The following is a 26,179-nucleotide window of genomic DNA, read 5'->3' as shown; positions in this document are numbered from 1 at the left end:
ACAAGTAATCTGAAAAGTAATGGGTTACTTTTTAAAAAATTTACAAGGCAAACCTACTTACTTTACTCCTCACTAAGTAATGAGGACGGTGGTACAGTGTGTGTGTATCCGACTATAAATCCTAGGGTTGTGTGTTCAACGCTCACCATCGGCACGCGAGTTTTTGTTAATTAAAAAATAACAGTTCGTGATGCACATGTGCACTGCACATTTAAGTTCTTAAGCAACCCTTAATACTCGTGTGCGTGGCTTTGGCTAGAAATCAGAGGCTTCGTGGGTTCAACTCGGGCAGACAGCGAAATAAAATAAAGTAAAATAAAAGTTTTAGATTCAATTTGGCAGTTTTGTTGAGATGTGTGTTTTACTTACTATTTGTGTGCAAGTCTAACTAACTCTACACTTAGTAGGAACAAACACATTTATTAGGCAATTGGTCAAACATATCCAAAATTACGCGCCTATACCCCCTCGATTCTTGGCTAAAACGTTTCTGGAACCTGGCTCTGAACTTTATGAAAACTGCGATTCTGTGTGTAGACGTAAACTAAATGCGGCGTGTGTGGTAGCGTAACAAGGTATGTCTTTGGCATGAGAAGAGCTCAGCATTTATCCCTATACACCTGCTCTCTTTATGAAATCAGCCTCAACTCCCTTCCTAATATGAAATCTTTACTATATCTGCATATGATTATTTATAAGGGAGAACCATCATATCTGTTTAACAGATCAAATCGAGGAAATAACATCATTCCTCTTAGACGGAGGAGTAGACTTCCTGAATGGCATTTCTTTATCGGAACAATACGTCTCTTTAATACTCTACCCCATGACATAAAGCGTATCAGCAGCGTGTATACTTTCAAGTAAAAGATTCATTGTTATTTTCAAAACATGGATACAGTCACATAATACACCTTATTTTTCAATCTTGTTGTCAATCTGTCAATATTTAATTAAAAAATTTTTATTTCCAAAAGTTTAAAATCATATTTTGTATTAGATTAAGCTGGATATGTCCATTTATAGTTGGAATCCTGAACTGTAATTTGTAAGTTATTTTTCTTGTTGTGCAGGAAGAAATCAATTAATAAGTCCACGTCTTTATATAGCTCCCATAGAAGGGTACCTCCAGATTTTCCGCATGAAAATTCTTATTTAGCCTTGATATGTGTGGAAAACCTACACGCAGAAAATAATCAATATAAAGTGATAAGCCTTAACGTAGAGGAAGAGCTTAGTACACAGAAAAAAATTACAGCATTTTAAGAATAGTGTTCAGAAAGTCTTGTCAACGTTTAAATTTCTTCATTTCATGAACGCCTTTCATAAAGAAAAAAAATACTGGTTTCTCCTGAGAGATTGAAAAAAAGCAATTTTGGCGAGTTTTTTGTTTTTTGTGGGGGGTTTCAGACATAAACCACTAAATCTTAGCCATTTGTTAACCGATTTAAAAAATAATAACTTGTTCGAAAGATATAAATCCGTTGTGAACAAAGAAGATAGGTTCGTTTAAATTTGAAAATGTAAGAAACCCAGAATTTCACTACTTTTACCGTTATAAAAAATAAAACGAAGTGACACAAACGAACTAAAGGCATTGTCGCTGTCTACGGATCCCAACACGATATAATTTTGCATCAGAACGCTTGAATATTTTTTTGGTCAACTTTTGTAGCACATTGCCAATTATCGATATTTTTCGAAAAGTTTGCACCTTCTCAAGGCCAAAATTGCCTGAAGGAGCATTCCAAAGCTTTAGCGATGTATTAAAGAATTCTTAACTACTGTCTGCACATGTATCTTATGTGTGGTACCTGTACAGTATGACACGACACGAACAAAAATATGTAGAAATTCTTAAAATATTTTTTTCTGTGTACTCTAATAAACGAAAGGAAACTAAATGTACCTATTTACTTCAATATAGTTCGTGGTGGAGGGTGTAAAAAGTCCGACCCGGCCGAACTTAAGGCTGTTCACTATCAAAATCCATGCAACCGGCGAACTGAGATCCAGAGACTCCAGTTCAGAGTTAGTCCATGCATCGTCGCCCGCTTAATACTACCTATGAACTTGGGATCGTCTATAAACTCACTTAAACTGATCCAAGACTTTCACTTAGCTTCCTTCATTTCACTCATGTACCTTACGAAATTAACTTGTACCGTTTGGACTGGAGTTCTTATAATAATTCAGTAGAGTTTCGGTAAAGAAATCTGTAGTTCTCTGGACTTCTTCCACTGTATGTAGACCATTGTTTCCGCACAATTTTGAAGTCGCCAGCCCTCTAAATTTATCCCAATCTCCTCTGTTCTCCTGGGAATTCTATGGGGCTCGGTTTGGCACTAAGTATAAAGATTTGGAAAAGTATCATTCTGTGATCTGAGTAAGAGCATTTTTCAGATACCTTCCGTTTTCATCCATCCGCATCGTGGTGATGTCACATCTACTGAATTTAGATGGTGCTTTTTAGTAAATATACACTTTCTCACCTAGTCGCTTAGCCCGGTAAACTCATTTTTATACAGATGGCGATGTCAATATCTAAGGTCGAGAGGGTTTTTAGTAGTTCAACAGCAGCCGCTTTACAATGATGGAGATTGCTCTGCACAGAGCTAATCTAATTCTGTCCTAGTGGTGTTTCGGAAGGAATAGGAAGTATAACCTTCCCAATTCCATTTATTTTCAGTTGATGTAATGTGTGCATGTAATGCAATTTCCAAATATCTTTGCCAAAAATAAAATTCAAATCAAGAATAAATAACTTTGTATTGAAAAGATGCCATTTGTTCCATTACAAAACTAATGCAATTTTCTATCTTCCATACATTTATCATCATCACAACATTGATCTTTCTAATTTGTCACGTCCTTCTTATGTGTAATCTTGTGTCAGCGTAATCTTCTGACAAGGGTTTCACAAAAAATGACAATAATGGAACAAATCCAATAAAAAATATCAGTAATGTGTATAAAGTGCCCATGGATGGCTAAGAAGTGGTGTGGTTTGTATGTTTTGGTCGATAAACCTCTCAAATACGATTAATTTTATACAAACAGGCACACACACACACAAAGTCACAATTTCTTCATTAACATTAATTAAATAAAGCTGAGAAAGCAAATGCCTGAAGCAATAAGGTTAATTAAACAGAATAACATACCTATAGATATATGCAAAACATATGTACATACAGTGGTGACCACGAAATCAATAACAAACCAGTAAGGAAAGGATCAAAGTCGGTCGGGGCTATATGATGCCATACACCACTGTGAATATGTAAAATATGTATGAGGAAAAGTCAAAATTGTTTAATATTCCATTTGAAAAAAATTAAAAACATTTTTTGAGGCTAATTGAAAGATTTTTGGTACATGGATTGAAAAAAAATTCCCATCACACATTATTTTTGGGATAAATCGGATGCAGCTCCCATGCCACTAAATTTTTTAAACCGCTGTTTTCGCAAAAACGCGAGTGATGTGTCAGTTTTTTCATTGACAAGGAAACTATTGTAAGCACTATATTTATGTGGAAAATATAAAAATGTGTTCTGAATAGTAACCTTCGAAATAATACTGAAAATTTGGAAAATAATATATTCATTCTATTCAGGGTTGTTAAAACATAAAGTCCCAGCAAAATAAATTGGAAGTAGTGCAATGTAGACTAGTTCTTTCACGGCATGTTTTTATGCAGTTCTAACGGAGTCGTGAAAAAGGCACTCCATTCCTCACATTTTAACCGCATTTGGATGCAATCCAAAGAATCACATCCATTTGTCACATTTTAACAACATCCGGAGGCAGTTCAACGGAGTCGTGAAAAAGGCACTCCAATTCCTCACAATTTAACAGCATCCGGATGCAGTGCAAACGGAGTAGTGAAAAAGGCAGTTGTTAGAGATCCCTACATGTACATAAATCAGTTTGTACATCTCTACAGGCAGCGGAATACATTTCAAAAAAGAGATAATCGTGTTAACATTTCCAAACATTTATAAATACAAACTAAATAATATTTAATTTGTGAACATTTTTCCGGTAACTCACGAGAAGAAAATTTCCCAATGGAGTGCTGTTGGAGTACATGTCGAAATCTTAACTAGTGATGGGAAGACAATATCAAATCAATTTAGCAGATGAAGCAAAAGCACTTAAGCTTGGATTAAATGAAGAGGGGAGGAAAGTATTTTCAGAACTGGTGTATAATTTAATAAATTTATTAATATTTTTGTTTTACACAAATAAAAAATGCATTTTATTTGTTATTCAAAACACGTGCTCTGGACTGCCTCCTATTCTACACCAAAGGGTCAGTTAAAATGCAATGCCAAAGGGTCAGTTAAAATGCAGTGCCAAAGATTCAGTTAAAATGCAATGCCAAAGGGTCAGTTAAAATGCGGTGCAATGGAGTGCCTCTTTCCGGGGTCACTCCCTTGTAAAAATCATGAGTGAAAATGCATAATTTGATGCACTTCCAAATCACTTGTACATATCATTTAACTGCCTCTTTGGAGGCAAACTTTTCGCTGGGGTCTTGTTTGATTGAGCTTACAAAGCAGCGGTGGGATACACCAAAAACTATATATGCGTCTGAGGAATGTCGAGGACGTATAATGTTTTTATGGTTAAGCGAAGCTTAAAAGATAGAATTTTGAGTGAAACCCATCAGAAATTGTTGTGTGTGGCATTTGTGGCCGAATAATTGCCAGAATTTACATGAATCGAACTCCGAGATCTGAAAAATATGCTGAAAGGAATATCAACGAATTGTTCAGTCAAGTGAGTGTGAGCGATTAAACCTATTGTTTGTTGAGTCAATGGAAATTTAAAATTATTTACATAGCAATTCCAAGAAGATGGTAATTGTGGTATTAGAGCAAAGAAATGCTTAAGATGTGCGACTTTGGCGACATCTGATTCAAGTGTGTTAAGAGATGACAGGTAAGTCATCTAAATCAATTGTAGTGAAAACGTGAAATGTTTGTATCTGGAATGAAAAGATATTTGTTTGAATTGTGATATATTTATTTATATTGGAAGTGCAGTTATATTATTTTGAGATAATATTGTATTGACTGTTTTAAGGAGGAGTCAATCATAGTTGGAAAGACCGTATATAGCGGATCTGCCAGTTATTATTTTGTTGTGAATTGATATGATTATCAGTATGTAAATGTAGTTGCTGCTGCAATATACTGTTTTTACTTATGATTATCATGTGATGATAACGGTCAAGGATAGTATCCCTGATTATGATTGAAGGACGATTTTTTTGGGTTGATTGGAAACACGGGTACCAGTATGGTACACATTATGTGGAATTTCTTATCGGGAGGATAAGACTGCTGGCCTAATTCAAGACTCATCATCCTCGTATTCGAACCATAGTCTTCTGAAAAAAAAGAAGAATGGCGAATACAGAATGGCATAGATTTCAGAGATCTGAATAGGAAAGTTATTCCAATGCCGAGGTGGGGGATGGTATTGATAGGTAAAAAGGTGGCAATGATTTTTCACTGGTGCAGTTGTGCTAGTGAATACATGAAGTGGTAAAAAAAGAATAAAGTGCTTAACTTATAAGGACTCATCATTCTTGTATTCTGGTCATAGTCTTTTGATAAAAAAGAAGAATGGCGAATACAGAATCGCATAGATTTCAGAGATCTGAAAAGGAAAGTTATTCCTATGCCGAGATGGGGAGATGATATTGATAGATAAATAGGTGGTAATGATTTTTCACTGGTCTAGTTCTCCAAGTGAATAGAACCAAATCGCAACGAACGATTTCTTCATCTCATAAGACAATACTCATTTAACCTAGTGACTATGAATCATAAAGAACGGCATTTGGGAGAGTAAATGTTTTCACTGGTCCAGATGTGCAAGTGACTACTATAAAATCTCCATGAATAATGACTCAGGTCATCACTCAATAATAGTTTTTTATGGATGAAATATTAATTTCGTCCAAAACTAATTAACATGGACATAATGTTCAAATAATCATGAATTGGAATTATACGCAAATACCTAAACATTTTAAACTAAGCTATGAGATGCTAATGTGAAAATAGGATAAATAATAGTTATCAAACAACTAAAGATTTTCACTGGTCCAGTTGAGCAAGTGACTACTACCAAATCTAGATGGATGACGATTTCAGCTTAGTATACAATTAATCTTATCGTTTTCAGAATTTCTAACATCGACCACAAATCTGTTTTACAATGTAGAGTTAAATACGGTAATAGCCTATATAACTTTCATCATCATTTCTTTCATAATGTGAATATTATTTTCAATTGGAGAAATGAGATTAGAGTTTTATACATATATTTATGGAAATTAAATAAGTTCATTGTAATATGCTTATGGCCTATAAGGTTTTTTGTATTACAGAATACGATGAATAAATAAATAAAAAATAAATAAAACAATTGCCTCACAACTTAAATCCCAAAGTTTTTTCATATAATTGAGTTCGAACTGTCTCGGTTAACTACTTTTCTATAAGTACCCAATTCGGATATTTGCCGTAAAATATTTTCCCCAAAAGAGCATTTAATAACACTTTTATCACTTTATTAGACGCTCTGCTCTTTTTCTAAGATAATTAATTTCGATGACTACCTGAATTGTGATGAAGATGTCCAGTGCTATGGTATGCTCACTGATGACTAAATTTCTTATTTGTTAAATAAAATAACTTATATATTTTTATACCCTCCACCAGAATATGGAGGGTATAATTAAATTCCGTTCCGTAACGCATCGAAATATTCATCGAAATATTGTTTGGTATTGCAAATGGGCAATATCGGTTCACGTTTTGATGTAGCCCCCACAGAACAGTACCATCCGATTTTCGGTACACACCGAAATAGCTGAAATTTGGTACTTAGTCTTCGTTGGGGGTATAAAACTCTACCCCAGAATTTTGTCGGTAAAAGCCCACGCCTTCATATAGCCCCACAGAACGGTACCTCCCGATTTTCGGTATTTTGAAGGTTGTGGCTTCAATATTCCACCGATATGGCTGAAATTTGATGTTGATATTGTCCGTACAGGTGTCTTCATATAGCGCCCATATAACGTTAACTCCCAATTTTCGGTATTTTGAATGTTAGCCACATTGTTTTACCGAAATTCCTGGAATTTAGTATGTAGTCCTCTTCATAAACGAAAGGAAACTAATTGTTCAGTTTCACTTCAATACAACTCGTGGTGAAGGGTATAACAAGTTCGGCCTGGTCGAACTTAACGCCGTTGTTAGACTTGAAATTAACTACTCTACTATACAACGTTTTGTTTTTGACGATTATGTTTTAATTGTTGTCATTTTTTGTAAGGTTGAGACGACGTTTTTAAAATTACCCATATGAAGTATCTACACTGTATTTTCGTAACTGCCTTTCACGCATAACTCTCTCATTTTTTTGGAATTTTATGAGAGGTAGATAATCGGGATGCAGTGTATATAGGTTGTTTGGTGCAGCAAATACGTGAAATCAGGCGAAACTATATAAGGGAGCTATATCCAAATCTAGGCCGATTTCGATATAATTTGACATATTTATTTCTTGACCGAATTTTGTCACATATTCCTGATTTCATCGAAATCGGACATATATAGCAGGTTTGGTGCATCAATCACGTGAAATCGGACGAAAAATTATATAGGAGCTATATCCGAATCTAGGCCGAATTCGATATAATTTGGCACGTTTATTTCTTGACCGAATTTAGTAACAAATTTAAAATTTCATCGAAATTGGACATATACAGCGTGTTTGGTGCAGCAAAAACGTGAAATCGGGCGAACATACATATATATGGGAGCTATATCCAAATCTAGGCCGATTTCGATATAATACCCCCGCTTATTGAAGCAACACTCCTATGTTCGTATTCTTTGCAAAGCAAAGACGACATAAAAACAGTGGTGGATATAAAATTCTTTAGTTCGACTCAAATTGTAGGGTAATCAGTTTTAGGGCCATATAGCAAATTTCTCATTTTGTTTAATTTGCTGGATGGGCTTATTGACCTGTTTATCGATACAGAGTCGGCGGAAAAGGGAACTGATGAAGTTGTTTGGTGACAACTGAAACTATAGTATTCCCTACCCTCCGCCCGCAACTAATCAATTTCATATCCACTGTAAAACATTTTGTTGTTATTCAAATACTTGAATACAACAAAATATGGACTAAAGCTGAAATAAACACAAAGATGTATAATTTGGCACGTTTATTTCTTGACCGAATTTAGGCACACATTCTAAATTTCATGGAAATCGGACATATATAGCGTGTTTGGTGCAACAAATACGTGAAATCGGACGAAAAATTATATAGGAGCTATATCCGAATGTAGGCCGAATTCGATATAATTTGGCACGTTTATTTCTTGACCGAATTTAGTAACAAATTTCAAATTTCATCGAAAGAGGTTTGAATTGTTTTCGCAGACACTTTCGTCGGAGTTGTATGAGGTTGCCAAGGAAAAACTTCTCATTGAACTTTTTTCTTTGCTTACCTTTATACTTCGAGCTGACGATTGATGTTTGGGTATAAAAAGTTTCTTGTTGAAGAAGTTATTGAAAAATAACTTCGGTGGAGAATATCCACAAACAAGAAACAAGGGAACTGATGAGATCCAGTGGCGTGGATCGAAACTATAGTATTCCCTGCCTTACCCCTTGGCGAACAATGCCAAATCTTTTCCACTAATAAAATAGTTGTTTTAAAATTTTAAAACAACAACAATGGGATTAAGCCAGACTATTTTGAAAAAACAAAATTGCAAACGCTATCCCAATAAAAAAAAAAAACGCCACAATGCTTGAAATTGGACATATATAGCGTGTTTGGTGCAACAAATGCGTGAAATCGGGCGAACATTTATATGGGAGCTATATCCCAATCTTGGCCGATTTCGATATAATTTGCCATATTTATTTCTAGACCGAAATTAGTTACAAATTCCAAATTTCATAGAAATCGGACATATATAGTGTGTTTGGTGCAACAAATACGTGGAATCGGCCGAAAATAGATATGGGAGCTATATCCAAATCTAGGCCGATTTCGATATAATTTGACATATTTATTTCTAGACCGAATTTAGTCACACATTCCAAATTTCATCGAAATCGGACATATATAGCGTGTTTGGTGCAGCAAATGCGTGGAATCGGTCGAAAATTTATATGGGAGCTATATCCAGATCTTGATCGATTTCGATATAATTTGGCATATTTCTTTCTAGACCGAATTTAGTCACTCATTCCAAATTTCATCGAAATCGGACTTATATAGTGTGTTTTGTGCAACAAATACGTTGAATCGGTTGAATCGGGCGAATCTAAGCCGATTTCGATATAATTTGGCATATTTGTTTCTAGACCGAAGTTAGTTACAAATTCCAAATTTCATCAAAATCGAAATATATAGTGTGTTTGGTGCAAAAAATACGTGAAATCGGGCGATAATAGATATGGGAGCTATATCCAAATCTAGGCCGATTTCGATATAATTTGGTACGCCTATTTCTAGACCAAATTCAGTCACACATTCCCAATTTCATCGAAATCGGCATATATAGTGTGTTTGTTGCAACAAATACGTGAAATCGGGAGAAATTTTATATGGGAGCTATATCCAAATCTAGGCCGATTTTGATATTATTTGGCACATTTATTTCCTGTTCGAATTTAGTCACACATTCCAAATTTCATCGAAATCCGACATATATAGCGCAGCAAACACGTGAAATCAAGCGAAAATATATGTGGGAGCTATATCCAATTCTAGACCGATTTCGATATAATTTGCCATATTTATTTCTAGACCGAATTTAGTCACATATTGCAAATTTCATCGAAATCTGACATATATATCGTGTTTGGTGCAGCAAATACGTGAAATCGGGCGGACATATATATGGGAGCTATATCCAAATCTTCGCCGATTTCGATATAATTTGGCACGCTTATTTCTAGACCAAATTCAGTCACACATTCCAAATTTCATCGAAATCGGACATAAATATCGTGTTTGGTGCAGCTAATACGTGAAATCGGCCTAAATATATATATGGGGGCTATATCCAAATCTGAACCGAATTTCACCAAATGTAATAGCGTTCTTCCTATGGCCAAAAAAAATCTATCTATCTCATTTCCTTTTGCATGTTACATACAAATGCACCAAGACATAATGCCCCTTACCACAGTGTGGTGTAGGGTATAAAAAGTAGCCACTAGTTTTCACAATGCTGTTTAAGTTTTCCCATGAATTTTCAATTAAAATATAAATCCACTTTTAATAGAGGTATAAGTTATTTAAAACCAATCAGCATTCCCTCACTTTATTTACCCCACTTCAAATTTCATTTAAAACATGATTATTTCATTAACAAACCTTTTTTGAAGGACTCTTCAACATAAAATTGTTTCCCATGAAAAACCATTTCCGCCAATGAATTTCCGTTATGGAAAAATGCTCGTTAAACAGGTGGTGGGCAATGTTGTTAGTACCTATTTTCCTGGTATGCTTCGTAAGAGAATATCGAAGAGCTTTTTTGCCATTTTTTAAAATCTCAACAATGTATAGAGAGTATTATTTCGATGTTATGGTTATCGCTAAAAACTTTTACTTTATAATTTTCTACCAAAAAAAGTCATTGAAAAATCAACAAACGGAGAAGTTACCATACACGTAAGAACGACATTAAGGTGGGCCGGACCGAAATTTTTATACCCTCCACCACGAATTTGTATTGAAATAAAAAGGAACAATTAGTGTCCTTCCGTATATAAAACAAATTTCTGGTAAAATAAAATTATACACCCAAAAAAATACTAGATACCAACATTTTGTTATTTCGGTTTCAAAATACCCAAAATCGGAAGGAACCGTTTCATGGGTGCTATGTAAAGACATAGATCTATATCGGTGGTATAATGAGCCCACAACCTTCTAAATATCGAAAATCGGGAGGACCACTTTTATGGGGGCTAAATGACAACCTGGACCTATACTAAAAATTTTCTGGTGGAAAGTTTTATACGCGCAAGGAAGACTAAATGCCAAATTTCAGCCATTCCGTTTGAATATTGGGGCCAGAACCTTCAAAATACAAAAAAAATCGGGAGGTACCCTACTATGGGGACTATATGAAAACGTGGACCTATACCGAGAAATTCCTGGTGGAATGTTTTATACCTACAATAAAGACTCAATGCCGAATTTCTGACATTTCGGTGGGATACTGAGGGAACAACCTTGAAAATTCCGAAAATCGGTATGTGCCCTTATATGGGGGCTATATAAAGATGTGGACTTATACTGACAAATTACAGGTGAAAAGTTGTATATTCCCAACGAAGACTAAAGGCCAAATTTAAAAATCTTAAAAAAATCGAAAATCGGGAGGTACCGTTCTATGGGGCTATATGAAGAAGTGGATCTACACCGACAAATTTCATGTAGAAAGTTTTACACCCCCAACGAAGACTAAATACCAAATTTCAGCTATTTCGGTGTGTTAATGAGGCTAAAATCTTCAAAATACCGAAAATCGGGAGGTGTCGTTTTATAGGGGCCATATGAAGACGTGCATCTATACCGACAAATTTCATGTCGAAAGTTTTACACCCCCAACGAATACTAAATACCAAATTTCAGCTATTTCGGTGTAATATTATGGCCACAACCTTCAAAATACCGAAAAACGGGAGGTACCGTTCAATTGGGGCTATATTAAGGTGTGGAGCTATACCGACAAATTTAAGGTGGAAAGTTTTATATCCCTAACTAAGCCTGAATAGCAAATTTCAGCCATTTTGGTGGGATATTGAAGTCATAATATTCAAAATACCGAAAAACGGGAGGTACCGTTCTATGGGGCTATATCAAAACATGGACCGATATAATTTTCAATACGAAACAGTATATAGCGCTACCTTAAATATTGCGAGCTGTATCTTGATCCATCTAAGGTTCTCGTTAACTGACTTTATTTCATTATTTAATCTTTTACGCCTTTACATCGAGCTCCTTGTGGGTTCCAGTCTAAGGATTGCCTTGCTATGTTGTCGGGTGATTTCCGCAGCCCATCTCCAATTTTATGCTAGCCATTTCATTTTCGATTGGGATTTTATTGCATCTTCTATGTAATTCAGACTATGATGTCCAGTTGTCAGGCCACCCTGTGTGTAAGATATGTCTTAAGAAATTGTTAATAAAGCATTTGTAAGTTATTTGACCCTCTGGTGGATATTAGCCACTTTTCACAGCCGAATGTATTTTACGTGCAAGTTGAAAATACGCATTTTGTAGAATTTGATAACTGGCGGGAACGTCATATCTCCAGCATTTTATCTAAGGCACCTTTAGCTTAGGAAGTCTAGCGTCGATGCAGGCCTGGGTGCCACCATCGGGTATTATTTGGCTTCCAAGGTATGTAAAGCTGGTTACATCGTCGATTGTCCTGTCTTCAAGGCGGAAGTTGTCAGGGTTTACATCATTTAACTTCATCGATTTAACAGTGATCCGTAGTTGGTATTTCTCTGCCTTGGTTAGCAAGTCATTTAGTTTGATTTGTATATGGCGTTGGGAAGAGGAGATCAATTCAATGTCGGCGCATATGTTAAATCCTTTAGGTACTCCATGTTTACGGGGTGCCAACGAATACCTCTGTTTGCTGTGACATCTACGCTCGATTGGAGCAGCTCATGCATCACAATCGACGATCAACAACCATGAAGAATTCGACATTGATATTCAGTATGTTCACAATTTTATTGGGTACATCCTTTTGGAGAAAAGGTTCCCCTATTTTTTGGTAGAGACTGTTTTAATTCTTTTATTTGTTCAATAATCACTCGGAGCGAAGCAATATGCAAATGAATATTGTGGTCTGAATCCGGCTTGTTGGTTGCGATCGATCGAATATGGCAGAAAACTTTGAGTGGTGGATAACAGCATGATTTCCTTCCGGTTATTGCAATCCGAGGTTGCACTTTTTTTGTACTTTTATAAGTGTTCCCTGCATCCACTGCCTCGGAAATTTTTCTGTTTGCAAATAGGGGGTGAAGAATCTGAGCGCTTCTGTGTGGGTCTGCTTCCAAACTTATGTTTAAACACCACAAATTTAGGTGGAGAAGTTTTACGACCACTGGGAATCTCAAATACCTAAATTTAGCTAATTCGGTCAGCTCAAAACTTGAAAATACGTCAAATCGGGCGGTACCGTGGGCTTATGTCCAAAATTTTTGATGGAGAAATTTCTATCCACCGGGAACTTATGGTTTGCCAAAGATCATCAAATCTTGTTGAGAATTTTTGATGGAGAAGTTTTGTGACTTCAGGGAACTTCAAATGTCAAATAACAGCTAATTCGGTCAAAACTTGTAACTAATATCTTCAGAATACCTAAAATCCGGGGGTAACGTTATATGGGATCTATTCCAAACTTGGACCTATATGGCATATATTTGAACTTGACCAGCTTATATGAATGCTTGACAGCGAGATCCTCGGTGCCCCGTTGCCCTTTTTTCATTTTGGGTCTCCCATGTGTCCAATCACTATTAGTTGTTATTTAGAAATAACAAAGTGTTCCATACTTCGTTCCACATCTTCACCTTCCTGAGGCGTACAGAAATAAGGACCCATGAAATAATACCCCAAATTGAAAATGAAAATAGGGCCAAAACTGTTTATGGAAAACAACAACAAAACTGTTGGGGCCTATTTTCGTGTTTTTGGTACCTTTTTTCATTCAGCTGTTGTGGCCAATTTGTCTTCACAACAAGTATATCGAAAATTTAAAAATCAATTTGGGGTCTAAATAATATTGGCGTCTAATTGCATTTTTCATTCAGGCCCTTTTGCACATTTTTAGGGTCCAAATACAATCCAGTGTTTAACAGAAAAACAAATTGGGGTGAATTTTCAAAGTTATTATGAAGAAAACGAACAAATATTAGGGTGTTATTTCATAAATTTTATTAAAACAAAAAAAAAAAAAAAAAAAAAAACGCTGCCCGGACAGAACACCAACGGATATAACCCCCAAAATTTGTTTTGAGTTACGGACATGAAGCAAAGCGGACATAACTAAAAAAACGTAGACATAACTCCCATCGACTATTTCTAAATTTCAAAGTTTTTTTTGCTTTTCGAAATTTTCCATTATTTTCTATTGATCAAAGAACTGATATAAATTTTGTATAAGCGGAACTGTGCATTTGGGAAGGCTTAAGTTCCAAACATTACCGAAGTCTCCACAAAATCTTCCAGATTTCATAAAATTATTTAAAAACAAGTAAAAAAAGTGTCAGTCAGCTTTGCCGACAGATATATACCCTTAGCCAATGTAAAGTGAAACTTTCACCTACGGGCAGATCGAATGTATTTAAGGTCCCTTCAGAATTTTGTGGTCCTTTTTGGACATTTGAACTTGCCGACAAAAATGTGGATTAGGTATTAACCGCACTAAGACACAAATGTTTAACTATTGTAGGGCAGGTACCCTTAGGTAGGACCGATATGGGCCATTTTAGAAGTTAAACTAAATTTTGATAAAATATTAGGAAATCCAAAGTTTGGACCAAATTGGTTGCCTCATTCAAGCATCGTCCTAGCATTTTAGTGACAATTTTTAAATATTGGGAAGAAGTACCGAAGGTTGTGGACCGGTATTGCCCATGAAAACAAAGTTTGGATATAATATGACAAAGACCAAATTTTGGACCAAATAGGTTGAACATTTCGAGAGTTATCGTGCTCTCCGACCGCCATATATGGTGACATAGGGGTTTTTTTACACCTTTCGGGGTGTTTTCCCAACAAATATGGACTTGCCCCTGAAAACACTTTTACCGTTGTAATGGAGGTAGCGAATGCAAATAGCTTCAACAAAAATCAAAGTGATTCGAGAGCAGGTCTTAAAGTGAACTTATCCGAAATTTTGTGTGAGAGGTGCCAGATCTATATCTGGTCGATATATTAGGATGTGCAAAGTATGTATTACAACGGTCACTCCCTTCAAGAGTTATCGTGCGCAAAATTTTTCCGAATATTTAAGTTTTGTGGGGGAGGTACCTGAAAGAGTTATCTTGCGCTCCAACCACTACACAAGGTGTCATAGGGGCTTTTTGCAACATTCCGGCCATTTTCTCAGGAAGTATGGACTTGCCCCTGATAAAACTTATATCGTCGTATGGGGGGAAGTGAATACAAGTTGCTGCAACAAAAATCAAAGCGATTCCGGAGCAGGCCCTAAACTGAACTTATCCGAAATTTTGTGTGGGAGGTACCCGAAGGAGTGGGCTGATTAAATCCATATTGGAACCTCATCTTAGTCTGGTAGAAATTTCACGATGTGCAAAGTATGGACCAAATCGGTTACTCTCTTCAAAAGTTATCGTGCCCACAAATTTTCCGAACATTTTGGAACTTTTGTGGGGGAGGTACCGGAAGGAGTGCACCGATATAGCTCATCTTCGAACTTAAATTAAGTTTGGACAAAATATTACGAAAACCAACATTTGATCCGAATGGGTTCATCCGTGCGAGAGTTATCGTGCGCACCAGCCAGCCAGACGGACAGACAGACAGACGGACATTGCTAAATCAACTCCAAATTGTCTGAAACACATTTCGTCCAAACATAGTTGGGGTCTAAAACCATTATTTCGATGAGGCACATTTTGCACGTATGAAAGTGTATATACCCTTTCTAGCCTAAAGGCTGAGGGTATAATTAAATTATATCTGAATTTGTCAATAGCACTTCGGAGAAATTTTACCAGACTACGGTATTCGATGAAGACATATCGTATATACTAGTATATTAATTATTTAAATTAAAAAAAATTAAATCGGGAAATTTTTACGTGTTTGCATTTTTTACAAAAAATCTGTATTTTCATAAATAGTAAAAATATTCTTGTAAAAAATTGCGCAATTTTTTTTCCAAAAATATTTTCAACAGCGGCGTTTTCGGTTTTATTAAATAATTTTAAATTTTTTAGAAAAACTTTGTATTTTCTAAAATTGTGAAAATATTTTTGTAAAAAAACGCGCTATTTTTTTACAAAAATATTTTCATTTAATATTTTTTGGGCCCAAATTTCCTAGTTTGTGGCCTTTTTGTATTAGGGCCATTTTTCAATTAAAAAAAAAAAAACGCAACAATTTGTGTCCATTTTCATTTCCGTTTGGGGTGTTATTTCATAGGGCCTTATTTCTGTACTCCCCTTCCTGAGCCTGAAGGCTATCTCCAGGGGGCAGAAAAGTTCATAATCTGTTCATAGCGAAACATTACCATGCATATTTCAGTAAACCTGAAGCTTTTCAAAATTTAATATCTTTTTTGGTCGTAAAGTTACAAAATGGCAACAACTTGTTATTTAAGGTTAAATTCGTCCAACAAAAAGAGAAACGCATTTTATTAAAGAGAAATAAAATAAAATTCTTTGCTCTGCTGACATGCTCTCTGTATATCTTCGCGATATCTCCCGCCCTGTTCCATTCATTCACCATTGTTGGCCTTTAAGTTAAAGGCTTTAACAAATAATTTAGTTTGTTTATTGTTGTAACTAACTACGTCATAGATTTTGCTTAATAGTTTGTTGTTGTTATTGTTGAATGTGTGAAAATATAATAAACAGACAGAGCAAAGCATAAACGTAAATAATAAAGCCAAGTTAATGAAAGTATGCAGTCAGTCTATACGAGTACACGGCGTATAAGAACTTCGAACATATTAACATAACATAGAAGCAGCACTATTGCCATACACACGTGCAACCCAACCATGGTTGGGGGCAGCAACAGTCAGTGTACGGACATAAATACATACCTAAATACATGGGTAACAATGTGAGTGTTCAGTGAGTCCTATGTCGACTTTTCCATTACAAACAATATTTTGTGAAATATTTCATAATAACTTGGACACTGTCTCTTGGCCATATTAATATGTATGTCCACAATATTCACTCCCTTCGCCCACTATCATGCATATTTATGTAGCTTGGTGTTCAGTTATATCTAATAAAGTTGCCAAATTTAAGGTATTCCATTTATAAATCAAGTTTTTCCGATTGATATTTTATACTTAATATTTGGTAGTTATTAGTGCAAAATATTCTAAACTAGCAGACCCGTCGTATTGAGTTGTAATGCCAACTTTTTATGGACTTTATGCTTTACAATTCAAAAATAGGTATTTGCAACCTAATTTCTTCGGGTCCATTGTCAAACCAAGTTATTCATTGAGGATATTAAATTCATCAACAGATTTTGTCTGGTTAGGATTTATTATCGCCCAGTGTTCGGGTCTTTAGGCCCGAAAGAAGTACCTAGATTGTAGATTAATCCGTAAATTATTAAACCGATACATGCGTAATTTTTGCAAATATAGAGGTACGTACTCCCATCTGAAATTCAATAAAATATGTAGCTTCTTTTGGGGGCCATCCCTGACATTCCCTGACAATCTTAGGAAAATCGGTTCAATAGTTTTTGTAGAAAAAATTTAATTTAAAAAAAGTGGGCGTGGTAAAATTGCCTTTTCATAAAAACCTAAGTTGGACTTTGGCGGCATTTGCATCCTTTTTTTCACCGGGGCCAACCCTGTACATTCCCTGAAAATTTCAGGAAAATCTGTTCAGTAGTTTTGTAGATGTAACGTATTTTAAGAAGAGTGGGCATAAAAGTGGACTTGGTCAATTGTTCTTTGCATAAGTCGGGTTATGGCGAACATTTCACAAAAAGAATTATCGAAATCGGTCTAGCAGTTCTCAACTGATTCTATTAACAACGAACATTTGATTTTTATTTATACACACAGAATAATATATGTTAGAAATATGTTTGGATCCAAACAAATATTTGTTTGGGACTGATTGCAAACAAATATATGCTTGGATCCAAACATAATTTGTTTGTGCCCAACCAAATATATGTTTGCAACATATTGTAACATATCTTAATTTTATATGTTTGGGTACCAATATCTTTTTTATGTTAGAACATATTTTTATGGGTGGAGAGGATTTTTGTCAAAAAGAATAACAAGAGGGCTCTCGCAGCTGCGGAATGCTGGTTTATAATAAAGAGCTGTGTGCATGGTGTAATGCGTAAAACACGTGTGTTTCGTGCTTTGTTGTTGTTAACCAACGTAGCAAGCGAAGAGGACAAGAAAAAAATGGTATTATATATAATGTTTGTCTTTTTTCATCACTGTTCTAGAGAACTTCGTTGAGTAAAGACGGTTAAGTGAGTGAATAAATCAGTGTTTTGTCTTTTCTTAAAGAAATTGTGCTTTTTAGTAAATTTGAAAACCTTAATGGGCCCTTCGCCTTTCTGATTCCTGGGATTGAACTGAGCAAAAAAGTCCACTAGAGCATAGGTCTACGGTGAAAATCGAGCCTCCCGATTTTGACTTTAAGTTTTTTATCCACGTTTTTTAGACATTTTGTCATATAACAGCCAAACCATTGAGATTTTCGATCGAACACAAGGACAAAGATTGTAGCCAAGACAGTAATTAATAACTCTCTAATTCATTGCACAGATCCAATCATCTTGAGGGATTGGATCTGTGGTATCTTCGTCGTCTTCGTTAGTATTGGGTACCAAGAGTTTGGAAGAATATTCTTTGCACATCGCGAGCACACTTTCTGTTTCAGTTACCAAATTCCCTTGCTGGTCTCTATAGGAGAATGTGCCTGTACCAAAGCAATCGGTTTGATGTTTCACTCTTTGGTCGAATTTTCCGACTTCATTCTGGGTCCTGGACATCTCGATTTTGTCACACTTTCACTTTTCCATTTCTCTCTTTTTCCTGTGGAAAAGACGTTTCTCCTCTCTCCTTTTCTCCCGATACTAATTGTAAAGTAGCCCTATGTGCCGCATTTTTCTCTTCGGTAGCAGCAAGACACTCCTGTTTGCATGGAGTGGGCAATACTTTTCCACTGTGCTGATATGTTATCGGGACGAGGAGTGATTTGATTAAGTAATTGGGCTAGTTGAGTGGAAAATGCTCTGGCTATCTGTTGTGATTGAAGCTTACCGATGTCCAACTTTCGTGTTGTGTCTGTTCGTGCTTTATTTGCTGTGTTTAATCGGCAACGTACTTTTGCTGCAACAAGGTAGTGGTCCGAATCTATGTTTGCTCCTCGGAATGATCGTACATCCAACACGCTCGATGAATGTCTTCCATCTATCACAAAGTGATCAATTTGATTTCTTGTTTTTGGTCTGGAGACAGCCAGGTGACCTTATGAATATCGAGATGCTTAAATCTGTACTGCTAACTACCATGTTTTTTGCCGCTACGAAGTCTATCAGCTTGATTCCCGACTGTTGGGCCAAAGATATTCTCCTTTAAATTTTGACATAAAACCGCCGCGAATAATTTTAATGTCATGGGCAGGACAACGGTCACATGTTTCTTCTAAGCACTCGAAGAAAATATCTATGGTCTGTTCGTCCTTGTCTTCGGTTGAAGCATGAGCGCAAATAAAGCTAATGTTAAAGAATTTTCGTTTTGTCCGTATTGTAGCAAGTTATTCATTCACTGGGTAGAAGTTGAAGACCAGATGTTTTAACTGCCGACCAACTACAAATCCGCAACCAAACTCATGCTTTGTGTCATCGCAGCTATAATATAGTGCGACACCCTTAGGTGTTGTTGTGACGCCTTTTTCAATCCATCGTATTTCCAATATGGCAGTAATGTCGAGCTTGTACTTTGCAAGAGCATCTGTCGGAGCGTAAAGTCCACCTTCTCCACAAAGAGTGCGAACATTCCAGTTGCAGTTTCATATATTATGGTCCTTATACTAAAAAATTACAACCTATCGTCGTCGAATATTAAAACTTGTACACGCCTCACAAAAAAAAAAAAAAACGTTTTGATAAACAAATTCAAATATTCAATTAAATTTTGGTTGATTTTTCGCCGATAAACGAATTGTCATGTTTGTAAATACGTATTTTTCAAACATTTTCAGTTTTTGGCGTGCCTTTTTTTTCACGTAGTTATCTATTGAAAATGTAATAAATTTTATTTCAAAGTTAGTTATATTTTAGTTAGTTACAAAATACAAACTTTGATAAAGCTATTTATCGTATTTGTTTGTGCTGTGTTCAAGTTGACGCCGCTCGTTTTCAGATTCTAAAAATCGACAACGTATAGTTGTCAATTTGTACACAGAATGGAGTCTACGCCGCTCGAACGTCTAGAAATTTCACAATGTTGTAACCAGTAAGGACCATCTTCCAGATCACCCAATAATTGTGAACCATTTCCAACAAATATTTGAGACATCCACAGCCCTTTGTCATTCTAGTTTCAGATTCTCCAATTTCCTTAGTCTTTCAAAGGCAAGCAATCCGGCAACTACTTAACAATTGTTGTTTACAATGCTTTTCCCTCTTCCATAGCTTCTGAAGTGTTCTGTATGCGCTACGCTATTCCCCGGTAGTATTACTAGCACCAAATAATAATGTTTGGTTTAATGTTGTTGTTGTCGTTTGTTGTATCTACCAACAATATACTTTATTTGTTGTTATACTCCATTCTCATCTTCTCCCATTTTCTGGTCACATACAACAAACGCTACGTTCACATACCAATTGCTTGGGGAGCTCCACACATACCTACATTCATATGTATATTTGTTTGTATGCATGTTTTGTATGAGAGGGGGGAACTATCATAGAGCCGGGCTAGAACATACATATGTACGTGTTAATGGTACTGAGAGAGAGAGGCAACCGTAAAGCGAAACGTTGGAGGCTATACCTAGTTGTTGAGTCTGCTGGTCTGTGTCTGTCCCGGATAATGGTAAAACGAGTTTTTAAGTTAAGATTTTGTTTTGTGCAAGTGTTTCGTTTCATTTCGTTCATTCGGTTGTTTGTTATGCTTTTTTTCCGTATTTTATTTTTGTCTGTCTCTTACATTTTACTATACAAACTATGTGTGATGATGATAACCCAGCGAACTGTGTCTGTGATAAGCTGTTAATAATGAATCATTCGCCGCCTTTCACCAAAATAAAAATCAGATTAGCGAATCTTCTAATGTTAACGTTTGGTTGTAAACAAACTGGGTGGGTAAAGCAAATATGTACATATGTATGTTAGGGTTATGACTTTTTGACATTTTTCCTCAAAAATGATTTCCTGTAGCAGGGATGAATGAACTTTTGCCTATTAATCACTATGCTATCGTTTATTCCATTGAAATATAAAAAAAGTTCACGCACAAATCGATTTTAAAAAAATAATTTTTTGAAAAAATATATGAAATGAAAAAAAAAATTTTTCAAAAAATTATTTTTTGTTGCACGAATGAATGAATATAAACCTACTAATAACTATAATAACGTTTATTTCATTCAAATATTAAAAAAGTCGCGAAAAAAGTCACTTTGAAAAAATTTTAAATTTTTTGTTTTTTGTTAAAAATTTATATTTTTGAATAAAACCGTTTACGACATTTTTACGATTCTCAGAATTGAAGAAAAATAGTGAGAAATAAATTTTATGATATTTTAATTATCTCATGTGGCTCTAAAGTTTATTTTCAATTATATATCTGTTTTCAGTGACTTCAAAAAATTGTCCATAATTTTGATAAATTCAAATTTTAAAATCATTTTGTGCGTGAGGTTTTTTCACCGAATCACCTTATAATTAAGATTTTATGTAATCTTATGGCAAAACTCATCACGCTATGATACAGGGATACGAGGTTGTAAAAAAGTCATAACCCTAATGTATGTATTTGCAAATGGAAAGCACAAATTCCATAGCTTACGAAAAAGGACTAAACAATTTTAACAAAATTCTCCGTTGGACTTTGACATCGGAATGATTTTGGTATATTTCCAAAATGTGGAGTAAATGGTAGAGGTCACAAAATAGAGTTCGAAAGATACTGTATGTAATATAAGGGAGGAATTCAGTATGCATTATGCCCAAAAGTGTTGGGTCGGTTTTATCGAATCCCACAGCTTTTTGCAAGGTTAGCTTTTTATTGAGGATTTATGTACCAGGTGAACTAAACTACAGGAAAATCATGAAATGTGGTTTATATAAGGCAACAACAGCCGGTGATAGAAGATCAGTCATTAGAAATGCCTGTAACGAGCTTTTATAAAGTCAATGCCCATCCCGTGGATATTCCAACACGGTAATGTTGCAAAACTGTGAATATCAGAGCAAAATGTAATTTTGAATTGGCCACCATACTTCCACGATTTAAAGATTACAGAAAACCTTTGGGGATTGTTTCTCGCACGGTATATGTACCATAACTACTAAAAAGTAACAAAGAAACAGGTCGACGGCAGAACCGCAACTTAGTTACGTCGACCTCACATCATATCAACTTGGGAGGAAAAACATGTAGAAAAAGGGCATCGTTGTGAATTTACCTAAAAATTGTGACTTGCAAGATTGTAACAGCTGGAGAGGAATACCTGCTAAGGTACCAGGCTAAGGATATGGAAAGACCACTTTTCCAAACTGTTGGTATCCAATAGTAGCGAAGACGACGAAGATACCACAAATCCAATCTCATCCATTCGATAGTATTGAATGTTTACCACTCGGCTAAGATAAGGTAAAGACAGCAATAAACAGGGTGAAGAATAATAAGGCAGCAGGAGCCGATAACCTACCAGCCGATCTGTTCAAAACCGGAGGCGACTCGCTGATAAGGCGTATGTATGCATCAGCTAGTTAGCAATATCTGGGAGGAAGAACATATACCCGATGATTGAAACCTGTATATGTACCAGGACTATTAAAAAATAACAAAGAAACAGAGTAAGATGGTGTCCCGACAGTAGCTCTACAGGTCGACGGCAGAACCGCAACTTAGTTACGTCGACCTCACATCATATCAACTTGGGAGGAAAAACATGTAGAAGAAGGGCATTGTTGTGAATTTACCTAAAAATTGCGACTTGAAAGATTGTAACAACTGGAGAGGAATACCTGCTAAGGTACCAGGCTTAGGATATGGAAAGAGCACTGTTCCGAACTGTTGGTATCCAATAGTAGCGAAGACGACGAAGATACCACAGATCCAATCCCAGACGATAGTATTGAATGTCTACACTCGGCCAAGATAATGTAAAGACAGCAATAAACCGGCTGAAGAATAATAAGGCAACAGGAGCCGATGGCCTACCAGCCGAGCTGTTCAAACCGGGAGGCGACTCGCTGATAAGGCGTATGCATCAGCTATTTAGCACCATCTTGGAGGAAGATTATATACCCGACGATTGAAACCTGTGCCCCGTCCACAAAAAATGAGATAATATTGTATGATCTAACTATAGGGGCATTCGTCTCCTCCTTATTGCCCAGAATATAGTGTCGGGGATGTTGTGCGAACGATTAAAGCCTATGGTAAACGAAATAATTGGGCCATACCAATGCGGCTTTTGACCTGGTATGTCAATCATTGACCATGTATATTAGGGTTATGACTTTTTGAAATTTTTTCTGAAAAATGATTTCCTGTAGCAAAGATGAATGAACTTTTGCATAGTAATCACTACGCTATCGTTTATTCCATTGAAATATAAAAAAGTTCACGCACAAATCGATTTAAAAAAAAATTATTTTTTGAAAAAATGTATGAAATGAAAAAAAAAATTTTTTTCAAACATTATTTTTTGTTGCACGAATGAATAAATATAAGCCTACTAATAACTATAATAATGTTTATTTCATTCAAATATTGAAAAAGGTCATGCACAAACCACTTTGAAAAAATTTTAAATTTTTTGTTTTTTGTTAAAAAATTATATCTTTAAATAAAAGCGTTTACGACATTTTTACGATTCTCAGAATTGAAGAAAATTATTGAGAAATAAATGTTATGTCAGTTTAATTATCTAATGTGACTCTAAAGTTTATTTTCAATTGTATATCTGCTTAGTGACTTCAAAAAATTGTCCATAATTTTGATAAATTCAAATTTTAAAATCATTTTGTGCGTGAGGTTTTTTCACCGAATCACCTTATAATTATGATTTTATGTAATCTAATGGCAAAACTCATCACGCTATGATACAGGGATATGAGGTTGTAAAAAAGTCATAACCCTAATGTATATAGCCTGCGGCAAACCCTGAAGAAAACCCAAGAGATGCAGTTCGACACCTACCACCTTTTTGTCGATTATAAATCAGCCTTCGACAGCCCCCACTTTCAAAAGTATTCCAAGCCATGTCTGAATTTGGTATCCCCGCAAAGCTCATTCGACTTCGACTGTAAAATGACTTTAACTCATACTCAGTCCTCAGTTAAAATAGGAAAGAACCTCTCCAAATAGTTTTGTACCAAAAGACGATTCAGACAGGAAGACATCCTTTCGTGTGATATCTTCAACATCCCGCTGGAAAAGGTTATAAGAGAGTCAAACGTTAAAATAACTGGCACAATCTACACCAATAGATACATGTTACTGGCTTATGCTGACGATATAGACACCATGGGACAATCAGTAAAAGAATTAACTGATACCTTTATGATGGTCGAAGAAGAATCTGCTAAAGTGGGTCTGACGGTAAATGGTGAGAAGACCAAGTTGATGGTGTCGACGCGCAATGCGTCCATAGAGCTCGGACCAACTGTTGAAGTTGGTTTCTATAATTTTAAGGTAGTGAAAGACTCGTCTACTTCGGCACTGCCGTAAACACAACAACCAACATCAGTTGTGAAATAAGAAGAAGGATTGAATTGGCCAACAGATGCTACTTTGGCTTAAGTAAGCAGTTTCAAAACAAATTCACATCTGGTCAAACAAAAATAACCCTTTCTAAAACACTGATACTACCCTTGCTGATGTATGGTTCCCAAGCCTGGGTACTTGCGCAAGATTTACGGAATAATCTGCGTTGACGGTGAATGTCGACGTGGTATGAACCACGAGCTGTATTCGTTATACAACATCATCAGTATATCGTCACCTGAAATGCCCAATGACGTAACCCTCAAAGGATTACGTTGAAGGTTACGTCTTTGGGCATTCCAGGTGACGGTATAAAAACGTATCGATATGCAACGATTGCGTTGGCTATGCCATATCATAAGAATGAACGATGATGAACGCGCTAAAAAGACGTATAAATACTGGCAACATGGCGGTACACGTAGAACTGGCAGGCCAAGGCTTCGATGGAGCAAACAAGTGGAATCCGAGATCAAAAGGCGCGGTATTGCAAAAAGCGAAGCAACAAACAAAGGGAAATGGAGATCTCTTCTTAGTTCGGCTTTTGGACAAAATATTCTGTAATGGACCAGCTAAGTAAGTAAGGAGAGGAATACCCCAACTCCATATATGTATGAAATACTAGCAACCATAATTCAAAAAAGAGTAAAGAGAAAAAGGGAATAATACTAAGATGACCTCTGTCACACCTACTGTTTACAATTGTACTGGGTGAAATATTGAATGAAGTCTACTCTCAGGGGCGAGGCATAACATGAAGTGTATCACGATAACCCGAAAAATTAGACTATGCTGATGACATCTGCCTTCTCTCTCACAAGATAACCAACATGCACTGAAAATTGGAAGAACTCGCAATGGTGGACTTGAGATTAAGACCAAGAAGACCTAGGCCATGTAAATTAACAACAACAGTACAGAAAACGTCATGATACACAGGCCAATCAATTGAATATGTAGACATCTTCTGCTATCCAGGGGCTGGATTCTTGTTCTATGAAAATTTGAAATGAAAAATATTTGTCTTATAAAATTTTTCATTTGACATTTATTTCCATTATAAAACTTTTTATATCAAATTTTCATAGAACAGGGGCTCAATTCTGTTTCTATGAAAATGTGAAATGATAACTTTTATAAAGGAGAAAACTGTCAAATGAGAAACAAGTAGGAAAAGCGTTAAGTCCGGTTGGGCCGAACTTTTCATACCCTCCACCACAAATTTCAGCCATTTCGGTGGATAAATGTGGCCACAACCTTCAAAATACCGAAACTCGGAAGGTATCGTTCTATGGGGGCTATATGATGGCCTGGACCTATACCTAAAAATTTCTGTTTTTATACCCCCAACGAAGACTAAATACCAAATTTCAGCCATCTCGGTGTGATAAT

The 26,179-nt window shown here is 35.9% G+C and overlaps 1 protein-coding gene across 11 annotated transcripts in view; it reads left to right on the top strand.

Annotated features, from left to right (window-relative positions):
• Positions 1-26,179, top strand: part of PKD (serine/threonine-protein kinase D3) — a 114,887-nt gene that overhangs the window by 31,371 nt on the left and 57,337 nt on the right. The window contains exon 1 of one of the 11 annotated variants that reach the window (XM_073959914.1): positions 25,346-25,363. The exons of the other annotated variants lie outside the window; for them this stretch is intronic. The gene's annotated coding sequence lies outside the window, so the exon portion shown is untranslated. Of the gene's footprint in view, positions 1-25,345; positions 25,364-26,179 lie in introns of those variants that run through there. 11 annotated transcript variants of the gene reach the window in all.

The sequence above is a fragment of the Musca autumnalis genome, unplaced genomic scaffold, assembly GCF_047663935.1.
Source record: "Musca autumnalis isolate F117 unplaced genomic scaffold, ASM4766393v1 scaffold_1, whole genome shotgun sequence".
Classification (NCBI taxonomy): domain Eukaryota; kingdom Metazoa; phylum Arthropoda; class Insecta; order Diptera; family Muscidae; genus Musca; species Musca autumnalis.
Note: the sequence above shows the minus strand (reverse complement) of the source record. Positions and strands in the feature narration are given on the sequence as shown.